Below are 12,494 nucleotides of genomic sequence, written 5' to 3' on the forward strand. Positions count from 1 at the left end.
ATGCTGTGCCTCAGTTCAGTTCAGTCGCTCAGTCGTGTCCGACTCTTTGTGACCTCATGAACCGCAGCAAGCCAGGCCTCCCTGTCCATCATCAACTCAAGGAGTCCACCCAAACCCACGTCCATTGAGTTGGTGATGCCATCCAACCATCTCATCCTCTGTTGTCCCCTTCTCCTCCTGCCTTCAATCTTTTCCAGCATCAGGGTCTTTTCAAATGAGTCAGCTCTTCGTATCAGGTGGCTAGAGTATTGGAGTTTCAGCTTCAGCATCAGTCCTTCCAATGAACACCCAGGACTGATCTCCTTTAGGATGGACTGGTTGGATCTCCTTGAACTCCAAGAGACTCTCAAGAGTCTTCTCCAACACCACAGTTCAAAAGCATCAATTCTTCAGTGCTCAGCTTTCTTTATAGCCCAACTCTCACATCCATACATGACCACTGGAAAATCATAGCCTTGACTAAATGGACCTCTGTTGACAAAGTAATGTCTCTACTTTTTAATATGCTGTCTAAGTTGGTCATAACTTTTCTTCCAAGGAATAAGCGTCTTTTAATTTCATGGCTGTAATCACCATCTGCAGTGATTTTGGGGCCCAGAAAAATAAAGTCAGCCACTGTTTCTACTGTTTCCCCATCTATTTCCCATGAAGTGATGGGACCAGATGCCATGATCTTAGTTTTCTGAATGTTGAGCTTTAAGCCAACTTTTTCACTCTCTTCTTTCACTTTCATCAAGAGGCTCTTTAGTTCTTCTTCACTTTCTGCCATAAGGGTGGTGTCATCTGTACATTTGAGGTTATTGATATTTCCCCTGGCAATCTTGATTCCAGATTGTACTTCATCGAGCCCAGCATTTCTCATGATGTATTCTGGATATAAGTTAAATAAGCAGGGTACAATATACAGCCTTGGAGTACTCCATTTCCTATTTGGAACCAGTCTGTTGTTCCATGTCCCATTATAACTGTTACTTCCTGACCTGCATACAGGTTTCTCAAGAGGTAGGTTAGGTGGTCTGATATTCCCATCTCTTTCAGAATTTTCCACAGTTTATTGTGATCCACACAGTCAAAGGCTTTGGCATAGTCAATAAAGCAGAAATAGATGTTTTTCTGGAACTCTCTTGCTTTTTCCATGATCCAGCATATGTTGGCAATTTGATCTCTGGTTCCTCTGCCTTTTCTAAAATCAGCTTGAACATTTGGAAGTTCACAGTTCATGTATTGCTGAAGCCTGGCTTGGAGAATTTTGAGCATCACTTTACTAGCATGTGAGATGAGTGCAATTGTGTGGTACTTTGAGCATTCTTTGGCATTGCCTTTCTTTGGGATTGGAATGAAAACTGACCTTTTCCAATCCTGTGGCCACTGCTGAGTTTTCCAAATTTACTGGCATACTGAGTGCAGCACTTTCACAGCATCATCTTTCAGGATTTGAACTAGCTCAACTGGAATTCCATCACCTCCACTAGCTTTATTCGTAGTGATGCTTTCTAAGGCCCACTTGACTTCACATCCCAGAATGTCTGGCTCTATGTGAGTGATCACACCATCATGATTATCTTGGTCATGAAGATTTTTTTGTACAGTTCTTCTGTGTATTCTTGCCACCTCTTCTTAATATCTTCTGCTTCTGTTAGGTCCATACCATTTCTGTCCTTTATTGAGCCTATCTTTGCATGAAATGTTCCCTTGGCATCTCTAATTTTCTTGAAGAGATCTCTAGTCTTTTCCATTCTGTTGTTTTCCTCTATTTCTTTGCACTGATCACTGAGGAAGGCTTTCTTATCTCTCCTTGCTATTGTTTGGAACTCTACATTCAAATGGGATATCTTTCTTTTTCTCCTTTGCTTTTACTTCTCTTCTTTTCACAGCTGTTTGTAAGGCCTCCTCAGACAGCCATTTTGCTTTTTTTACATTTCTTTTTCTTGGGGATGGTGTTGATTCCTGTCTCCTGTACAATGTCACGAACCTCTGTCCATAGTTCATCAGGCACTCTGTCTATCAGATCTAGTCCATTAAGTCTATTTCTCACTTCCACTCTATAATCATAAGGGATTTGATTTAGGTCATACCTGAATGGTCTAATAGTTTTCCCTACTTTCTTCAATTTGAGTCTGGATTTGGCAATAAGGAGTTCATGATCTGAGCCACAGTCAGCTGCTGGTCTTGTTTTGCTGACTGTATAGAGCTTCTCCATCTTTGGCTGCAAAGAATATAATCAACCTGAATGCTGTGCCTAAATACTCTTAAATCTTAGTGATGGAGAATAATAAAAATTTATTTCTTACTCATATTGGCCAGAACTCAGGCACATGGCCAAACCTAACAGCAAGCAAGGCTGGGAAATGTAGTTTAGCTCTGTAGAGAAAAGGAGAGATTGATAAACACTTAGTAAAATCCAAAGGAATGGACCATAGATAGCATAGATAAGCTTGCAAGGAGACTAGGAGGTATGTTTTGGGTAATAGAAGATACGGGGCGAAAGAAGATGGAAGAGAAAAGCCTGTAATGCTATCCAAGGAAATTGTAGACCTATAAGAAATGTTAAAGGAAGTTCTTTTGGTATCAGTTAAAATGATAACAGATAGAGTCTTGGGTCTATTCAAAGAAATGAAGAAAATGGCTGAAAATGGAATAAATGAAGATAAATTTTAATGTATTGTTTCTTAAAATATTTTTCTGCCTTGCTTTCTCTTCTCCTTCAGTTCAGTTCAGTCAATTTAGTCACTCATTTGTGTCTGACTCTTTGCAACTCCAGGGACTACAGCATGTCAGGCTTCCCTGTCCACCACCAACTCCGGAGCTTGCTCAAACTCATATCCATTGAGTCGGTGATGCCATCCAACCATCTCATCTTCTGTCGTCCCCTTCTCCTCCCACCTTCAATCTTTCCCAGCATCAGGGTCTTTTCAGATGAGTCAGCTCTTCACATCAGGTGGCCAAAGTATTGGAGTTTCAGCTTCAGCGTCAGTCCTTCCAATGAATATTCAGGACTGATTTCCTTTAGGATGGATTGGTTGGATCTCCTTGTAGTCAAAGGGACTCTCAAGAGTCTTCTCCAAGACCACAGTTCAAAGGCATCAATTCTTTGGCGCTCAGCTTTCTTTACAGTCCAACTCTCACATCCATACATGACCACTGGAAAAACCATAGCCTTGACTAGATGGACCTTTGTTGGCAAAGTAATGTCTCTGCTTTTTAATATGCTGTCTAGGTTGGTCATAACTTTTCTTCCAAGGAGTAAGCATCTTTTAATTTCATGGCTGCAGTCACCATCTGCAGTGATTTTGGAGCCCCCCTAAATAAAGTCTTTCACTGTTTCCACTGTTTCCCATCTATTTGCCATGAAGTGATGGGACTGGATGCCATGATTTTAGTTTTCTGAATGTTGAGTTTGAAGCCAACTTTTTCACTCTCCTCTTCCACTTTCATCAAGAGGCTCGTTAGTTCTTTGCTTTCTGCCATAAGGATGGTGTCATCTGCATATCTGAGGTTATTGATATTTCCCCAGGAATCTTGATTCCAGCTTGTGCTTCATCCAGCCTGGCATTTTGCATGATGTACTCTTCATTTAAGTTAAATAAGCAGGGTGACAATATATAGCCTTGACGTACTCCTTTCCCTATTTGGAACCAGTCTGTTGTTCCATGTCCAGTTCTAACTGTTGCTTCTTGACCTGCATACAGATTTCTCAGGAGGCAGATAAGGTGGTCTGGTATTCCCATCTCTTGAAGAATTTTCCACAGTTTGTTGTGATCCACATAGTCAAAGACTTTGACATAGTCAATAAAGCAGATGGAGATGTTTTTCTGGAGTTCTTTTGCTTTTTCAATGATCCAACGGATGTTGGCAATTTGGTCTCTGGTTCCTCTGCCTTTTCTAAATCCAGCTTGAACATCTGGAAGTTCACAGTTCACGTCTTGCTGAAGCCTTCTTCTCCTTCTGGGATTTAAATTACATACAATTACTGATACTGTCTCACAGTTCTTAGGTGCTCTATTCTGTTTTTTTGTTTTTAACCCATTTTTTTTTCTCTTGGATTTCAGCTTTTGTTTTTTCTATTGACCTATCTTCAAATTCACTTATTCTTTCCTTGATTATGTAAAGTCTGTTTATGAGCCTGTTGAGGCATTTATCTGTGCTATTGTGTTTTCCATATCTAGCATTTCCATTTGATTCTTCCTTACAGTTTTTCTCTCTTTATAGAAATTGCTCATCTCATCATGTATACTTCCCAGCTTTTCCACTAGAGCCTTTCAATAGTTTAATATGTTTAATAATGAACATAGTTGTTTTAAATTCCCCGTTTGATAATTCTGACATTTGTGTCATAGCTGAGTGTAGCTGTGACAGTAACAATCTGATTTGGTTGATTGCTTTGCCTCTTAACAATGTTTTTCATTTTCTTGTGTCTGTGAATGCCTTGTAATTTTTTGATGAAATCCAGACATCTTGTGTAGGATGGTAGAGACTGAGTTAAACAGTTGTTACATTTAGAAATGGGCATGCCTTTTCTTAGGCTTCCCAGGTAGTGCGGTGGTAAAGAATCCACCTGCCAATGCAGGAGACACAAGAGATGTGGGTTTGATCCCTGGGTCAGGAGGATATTCTGGAGTTCAGTTCAGTTCGGTCTCTCAGTCATGTCCGACTCTTTGCGACCCCATGAATTGCAGCACTCTAGTTCCTCTGCCCATGGAATTTTCCAGATAGGAATACTGGAGTGGGTTGCCATTCCCTTCTCCAGGGGATCTTTCCAACCTAGGACTCCCAGCCTCAGAGTCTTTTCCAATGAGTCAACTCTTCGCATGAGGTGGCCAAAGTACTGGAGTTTCAGCTTTAGCGCATTCCTTCCAAAGAAATCCCAGGGCTGGTCTCCTTTAGAATGGACTGGTTGGATCTCCTTGCAGTCCAAGGGACTCTCAAGAGTCTTCTCCAACACCATGGCAACTTGCTCCAATAATTCTTGCCTGGAAAATTCCACGGACAGAGGAGCCTGGGGAGCTACAGTCCATGGGGTCGCAAAGAGTCAGACACAACTGAGCACACACACGTTCCTTTTCTTTTTCTAAGCATTTAATGTGGGGAACTGAGTCAGCCTACTTAAAAGGTGAACCAGTCTGGATGTTGTGCTGGTCACCTGCAGTACCAGAGTTTTCCCGTACCTCTAGTGTAGCTTGATTTAGGGTGGGGATCTGGTGTGCTGGGAGGCTTGCTGCCCGTGTCTGCTCTGCCCTCAGCTTCAGGTGTTCCCTCTGCACTGTGCTTTAGTGGGGCCTCTCCCTGTGCTTTCGCACTTCTCTCAGTGGTAGACTAAGATCGCTGGTTACCCGGTGGTTTGGAACAGCAGAAAGCACGCTCTGTATCCTGATTAAGTCTCAGCTGTAAGCAGACAGCGTGTCTCTGGGTCTTGAGGGTGGTGCTTTCTCAGTGGTCATCCTTTACCCTCAGCTGCAGGTCTGGGCCCAGCATGTGTTCTTGCTTCCTGCTATGGCTAGAAAATTGGTTCTGTCCTCGCCACACCCCTTCTCCCAGCTGCAGTGGCTTTTTCACCACGCGCTAAGAGTGACAGGACTTTTTGCCCTTTCGCCAGTATTTTAAGGCTTTGTATTCTGTAGGAGAAATAGGTTAAGGATCCAGGTGGAGCTTCACGTGTTTCCCATGGTGCCCGCAACCCTTTCTCCCAAGCCTGCAGCACGTGTGTGTGTTAGTCACTCAGACGCGTCAGACTCTTGCGATCCTATGGACTGTAGCCCGCCAGGTTCCTCTGTCCATGGAATTTTCCAGACAGGAATACTGGAGTGGGTTGTCATTCCCTTCTCCAGGGGATCTTTCTGACCTAGGACTCGAACTTGGGTCTCCTACAGTATAGGCAGATGCTTTACCATCTGAGCCACTTTGACAGCCTGCAGCACATGGGATGCTATTTCAGATTCTTGTCTTGCTTTAATCTTTCTTGGGTGTACCTGGCAAGGTCTTTGGAGAAAAGCCTGTGAGAGTGTGTATAATTATCCTTTGTCTGTGTCTCCAGCGGTTCTACATTTCTTGCCAGCCTAAACTCAGCCTTTAGCAATGTGTTAAAAGTTTTAGTTGAATTATTCTTATCTGGGTCTACTGACATTTGGTCCAGATTACAGAGTGCTCATGTTTGTCTCTCTGGGGAGGTGCCTGTAGTTTATGTAAATTTTGTGTTAGTTGGTTTCTCTTCGGTTTCAGCTCTCTGCTGGGTTCAAGAGAACTTGTGGATTTGTAGATTGTCCAACTTTTTTTTTTTTTTGGTGTGAGGGTATGAGCAATATTTTTTTCCAGTTTTCTATCTCCAACTGGGAAGCTAACATGTACTTCTTAAAAATATGATTTATCAATTCTTCCATTTTATGAAAGTGTAGAAGTATTTCTCTTAGTGTCATTCTCAGACCATTTGTATCAGAATGGTAAGCTTATTAAAAATGCTGATTCTAAAGCCAAACTCCAGGCTTATAAATCTGAAGATGTAAGGGGTTATCAAGCTCTCCAGGTAATGTTTATGCATCTTAAATTTGAGAATTGTTGGATTTAATGTCAGCAGTAAACATTCATTAGCACTTTTGATGTACCAGGCATTTTTTCAAAGACTGTCCTATTTAAATCTCACAGCAAGCCTATAACATGGGAACTTTGATCATTCTCTTTCCAGACTGTGCTGCTGCTGCTGCTGCTAAGTCGCTTCAGTTGTGTCCGACTCTGTGCGACCCCACAGAGGGCAGCCCACCAGGCTCCCCGGTCCCTGGGATTCTCCAGGCAAGAACACTGGAGTGGGCTGCATCTCCTTCTCCAATGCATGAAAGGGAAAAGTGAAAGTGAAGTTGCCCAGTCGTGTGGGACTCCAGCGACCCCATGGACTGCAGCCTACCAGGCTCCTCCGTCCATGGGATTTTCTAGGCAAGAGTACTGGAGTGGGGTGCCATTGCCTTCTCCCCAGACCGTGCTACTGGATCTCAAAGAGATAAATTAACTTGTGCCGATGTGGCAGGGGCCAGATTCAAACTCAGATGGACTGAGTCCAAAGTCCGAGATCTTTCAAAAATTGATATAATTCACATCTCCATCTTATATTTACAACCAGTGGTTTTAGTATATTCACAAGATTGTGTAATCATCACTGCTATTTAATTCTTTTATTTTCATCACTCCCCAAAGAAACCCCATACCTACTAACAGTCACGCCCCACTTCCCCCCTCCCTTTAGTCTCTGGCAATTGCTAATTTACTTTCTGTCTCTATGGATTTGTCTATTTGGGACATTTCACGTAAATTCAATCATACACTATCTGGCTTTTTGTGTCTGTCTTTTTTTCACATGGTAATACCAGAGATATTAACCGCCAAGTTAGAAACGTAGAAATGGGCTTGTTATCTGCTTAGAAAGGACTAACACCTGCCAGCTTGCTTGCGCAGGAGACAGGATAATCGTGAAAACAAAGCAGGCATTCTATTCAATTTAATAAAGATTTATTTTGAAGATCGATGGTGCGCTGGGCCACATTGTGTGCCCCTCGAGGGGCGGATTCTCGCGTGGAGCGGAGTTTCTGAGCTGCGGTTTGGAATGGGGAGCGGAGGTCCACTGCCTAGCCGTTCAGCTCAGGGGGCGTATCTACATGCCATTCCCGCCTCAGGTTGGCCACATTCCCCGCCAGACTCCACGCTTCCCGCGGAAGGAAGCGGGAGGCCGAGAAGCGGCACAGGCTGGCGAGAGAAGGGAAGGCAGGGGGCAATAGCAATAGTTCTTACGGAGCTATGTACCAGCAGCCGGTCTCGGAGCGCCTCGGAGCGCAGAGGCTCTGCCGGACCAAAGCCTGGAGGGCCAGCTACCAGAGGGGGCGCTGCTGAGCACGGACGGCCACAGCGCGGGCTCGGGGCGGGTATTCTAACACATATATACGGAATCTAGAAAAATGGTACTGAAGAATTTACTTACAGAGCAACAACGGAGAAACAGACATAGATAACAGACTTATGGACATTGGGAGAGGGGAGGAGAGGGTGAGACGTATGGAAAGAGTAACCTGGAAACTTAGACTACCATATGGAAAATAGATAAGCCAAGGGGAATTTGCTGTATGTCTCAGGAAACTCAAACGGCGCTCTGTATCAACGTAGAGGAGTGGGATGGGGAGGGGGATGAGAGGCAGGTTCAGAAGGGAAGGGATATATGTATACCTATGGCTGATTCATGTTGAGGTTTGACAGAAAACAGCAAAATTCTGTAAAGCAATTAGCCTTCAATGAAAAATAAATTTTAAAAAATGGGAAACAAAAAAAAAAAAAAAGAAAGAAAAAGAAGAAGGGCTCCCACTCAACCTCAAATTCCCCGAACCTCAGGAGGGAGTGAAGGAGCCAAAGAAGTACTTCTCTTAGGGAAACTTGGGCAGGCGTCCTTACACTGAGGCTTGTGTCCCTAGTGATGTTGGACTATTGATCGTGGGTCATGGCCGAACGTCAGGTATATGAGTGAAGCCATGGTTTCTTTCCCTTCAGAAATGATGATTCGGTTGTGAGGCAACCCTTTACAAGGCAATGCAAACCTTCCTGGATTTGCTTCGTTTACTAAAAGGTGAAGTAAAGTGAGTTTAAAAAGAAAAACCAACTTATCCAGTATTTTCTATGAGCAAACCATAGGGCTGGATACTCCTATTATTGGTACATATCAGAATTACCCTTAGAATGAGATACAAATAGATTTCTGGGTTTCACTCCCCAGAAAATCTGATTCTGGGGTCTGAACCAGGCCCCATGTCCTATGTTTCTAATAGGCACTCTGAGCTGAGGATGATATAACTGGTTAGGGACAGGCTGGCAAGCACAGCCGGAGGATACTTCTCAAGTTCTAATGTGCATATGAATCACTTGAGGATCTTGTTAAAATTCAGAATCGAATTCATCCATCAGGCCTGGGATGGGGTCAGAGAGTCTGCATTTCTAATCCCCTCTCAGGTGGTGCTAACATGCTCTTCTGGGGAGCACATTTTGTGTGGCAAGGTTGTAGGGGATATAAGATCAAGGATAAAAAGCCCTGGTTTCCCCATAAGGAGCTTATGGTAGCCCGCAGAGAAACCTGTGTACAGCTGAATCTAAGTCAAGGAGAAGTAGGCTGTCCAGATAAAGACCCAAATATGCAGTGGATGAAGAACCCTCCCTCCTGTCCTTCAGTGCACGTTCATAAGGAGACATAAGATAAAATGGTGTGTGCAAGATAGGAAAGTACATTACATATCTGACACATATTTCTATTCCAAATGCTTAATATCTTCAGGAAAAAATATTGACACTAAAAAGGTAAGCCCTAATTTTCCAGAAAATTCACTGATGTGGAAAACCTCATTTCCTGATAATGCTGGGTAAATCTGTGTTTTGTAGGGGGCTCCATATGTTGTCAGTGCTCATGAATTGTTCAGTTTTATTATCCTCATTAACAGGGATAATGCTTGCTTTTTAACAACCATGATCACCATCTGGAGTCTGGAAAATCATAGTCTGAGGCTCAGGTAGAAAGAGGAAACTGTCCTTACTGAGTCCCAGCCCAATTATTTCCCCACTGCCCCAGCCCTGTTTGTGTCCATTTGCTTGGCTGCCAGGAACATTAAAACCATACAGACAGATGTGGTGTTAGTTCTGGTTCGAGAGAAAACAGAAGCCAAGCAAAACAGAGCAAAACTCAGAGAGGGCAGGGAACATTGGCTCTGACTTCAGTGTTTAATCTCATTCTAATCTGAACGAATGTTCATGAAGCAGCTTTCCACGTGTGTTCCCCTCACGGCCTTGGTGACCCCTAACTTTGCTGTTGGCATTTTGACAAGTGGACTGATGTGTTAGTCACTGCTCTTCCAGCTCTTGGGGAGAATTGGGTTTGAGTCTCTAAGTGTCTTCTCTTTGTTGCTTCACAGAGAAGGATTGCCTTGTTAGGAGGAGGTGGATAGACTGCCAGAGCGCCTGGTAACCATAGCAACCACATACGCCTGCCCTGGTGGGCTCTTTAAGATGCCTCTCCAGACCTTTTCCAGACCTATCTTGTCAAGCTCTCTTAGCCTGCAACAAAGCAGCATTCTGAGGCCAGCTCAGCCCTAACAGGAAGCAGCGGCTCTGGAGTACTGACCTGCCTGCTTTTTCCTGGTACCTATATAATCAGCACCTCATGGGGGAAGCAGTTCTTCCCACCTGGAAGAACTGGGAAAGTGATGGGGACAACATAAGCAAAAGCTCACTAAAGAAGTAAAGATCAGATCAGATCAGTCGCTCAGTCGTGTCCGACTCTCTGCGACCCCATGAATCGCAGCATGCCAGGCTTCCCTCTCCATCACCAACTCCCGGAGTTCACTGAGACTCACGTCCATTGAGTCAGTGATGCCATCCAGCCATCTCATCCTCTGTCGTCCCCTTCTCCTCCTGCCCCCAATCCCTCCCAGCATCAGAGTCTTTTCCAATGAGTCAACTCTTCGCATGAGGTGGCCAAAGGACTGGAGTTTTAGCTTGAGCATCATTCCTTCCAAAGAAATCCCAGGGCTGATCTCCTTCAGAATGGACTGGTTGGATCTCCTTGCAGTCCAAGGGACTCTCAAGAGTCTTCTCCAACACCACAGTTCAAAAGCGTCAATTCTTTGGCGTTCAGCCTTCTTCACAGTCCAACTCTCACATCCATACATGACCACAGGAAAAACCATAGCCTTGACTAGATGGACCTTTGTTGGCAAAGTAATGTCTCTGCTTTTGAATATGCTATCTAGGTTGGTCATAACTTTCCTTCCAAGGAGTAAGCGTCTTTTAATTTCATGGCTGCAGTCACCATCTGCAGTGATTTTGGAGCCCAGAAAAATAAAGTCTGACACTGTTTCCACTGTTTCCCCATCTATTTCCCATGAAGTGGTGGGACCGGATGCCATGATCTTTGTTTTCTGAATGTTGAGCTTTAAGCCAACTTAGACCTACTTTAATCACTGAAATCAGAAGATGAAATGCTCATATTAAAGAATCACTCAACCCATTGTAGGGAGTATGCCTAAAAGTTTGCTCAGGGATGGTAGGCAGTTTAGTCAGAGAGAATTTTCTGGAGAAGGCAAGTTTCCAGCAGGATTCTGAGGGTGGAAAGGGGCAAAGCTTGATGGTGGTGAAAAAGGGGGATGTTAATAGTTCTTTAGGGAGGTTATGTGTTTTTCCAGGGGCATGGGTGGGGGTACTGTGAGGCAGAGTGCATGGAATAGGGCATCGGCGGCCACATGGCTGAGGTTTGCAGCCCTAATCCATCATCAGAAACTTGGCTGATTCCAGTGTAGGCAGACAACAAAACAGAAACCAGACTTCCCCAGGTTCCCTTGACTTTCCAGCCTTTCTTCCATGTACAGTTTCCATGTACTTTCCATGGCAGCCTCTTCCTTGCATGTAACTTCGAAAACACCAGAGCCTTTCCATCAATTGGTGCCAAATTGAAAAGAGGTTGAGACCAGATATTGACTTTGCATTGATGGTTAAGGTGCTGTTGGGGTCAGCCAGATGAATTGTGGTTTCTTGACCATTTTTCTGCCAACATGTAAACACAGTGAATATTTACACTAAAGAAGTGGGAGGATGTGAGTTCTAGCTAACTTTCACTTCACCTCCCCCTGCCATTTCCTACAAATGTGGGTTTATTGTTGGTGATGGAGCAAACTGTTATGCCTTAAGTATAAGGAATATTTTACTGCAGAGGGCACACATAGTGATGTTTCCAGCCCCAGGTACTATTAGGTGGAAGATAGAACTATGCAGTCTAGTTCACACTATTTGTTCTCTGGGGCAGGCACGTATCACATTAGACCTACCTCATGTTGCATTTGATCCTGATTGGGTGAGATAATGGTCCTGTCCTAGGTGGATGGGGACTGTGATACTTTCTTATGGATCCTATAACTGTCCTGTTACTTATTGGGTGACTTTAAACATGTCAGCTGGCATCTCTAGGCATTTCCTCAGCTCTAAAATGAGAGGAGTGGGGGTGGAGGGAATTAAACTAGATGATAATTAACCTCTTGTGTAGTCCTAATCTTTTGTGACTTTCCTGGATGCTGGGCAAGTTCTAATCATAGAAAAGCTTGTGAGCCCTTTCAGTCACAGATATTAGCTCCATCCTCTGTGGCTCTGGGTGAAAAGTGATATAAAATTCTTGGGAGGGATCATGAGCACATGTCTAGCTGCATCCCCAGAATGTGCAAGGCCCCAGAGTACCCAAGACCTAGCCTGAGAGGCAGCAAAAGAGTTCCCTGAGAGCAAGGAAAATTTATATCACATAAAGTATTGCTATATAAAGGGAACTCTAAAATAACTGTCTTAAAGCAGTGGTTCTCCAGTGTTCCTCGACCAGTAACATCAGCATCATTTGGGTGTCTTTTAGAAATGCAAATTCTTAGGACTCACCTCTACCCGAAGAATTGGAAACTGGGGCCAACAATCTAAGGTCTAACAAGGTCTTGGGGGTGATTCTGATG

At 43.9% G+C, this 12,494-nt stretch overlaps 1 long non-coding RNA gene across 2 annotated transcripts; it reads left to right on the top strand.

Annotated features, from left to right (window-relative positions):
• Nucleotides 1-4,080: 4,080 nt before the first annotated feature.
• LOC129656573 (uncharacterized) lies at nt 4,081-7,504 on the top strand. 2 transcript variants are annotated; one of them, XR_008716395.1, is made up of 2 exons: nt 4,081-5,384; nt 6,677-7,504. It is a non-coding gene; the product is annotated as an uncharacterized LOC129656573 (long non-coding RNA). The 2 variants fall into 2 exon arrangements; XR_008716396.1 differs by lacking the exon at nt 4,081-5,384 and adding an exon at nt 5,809-5,998.
• Nucleotides 7,505-12,494: the final 4,990 nt, after the last annotated feature.

Source organism: Bubalus kerabau, chromosome 6 (assembly GCF_029407905.1).
Source record: "Bubalus kerabau isolate K-KA32 ecotype Philippines breed swamp buffalo chromosome 6, PCC_UOA_SB_1v2, whole genome shotgun sequence".
In the NCBI taxonomy this organism is placed as follows: Eukaryota; Metazoa; Chordata; class Mammalia; order Artiodactyla; family Bovidae; genus Bubalus; species Bubalus kerabau.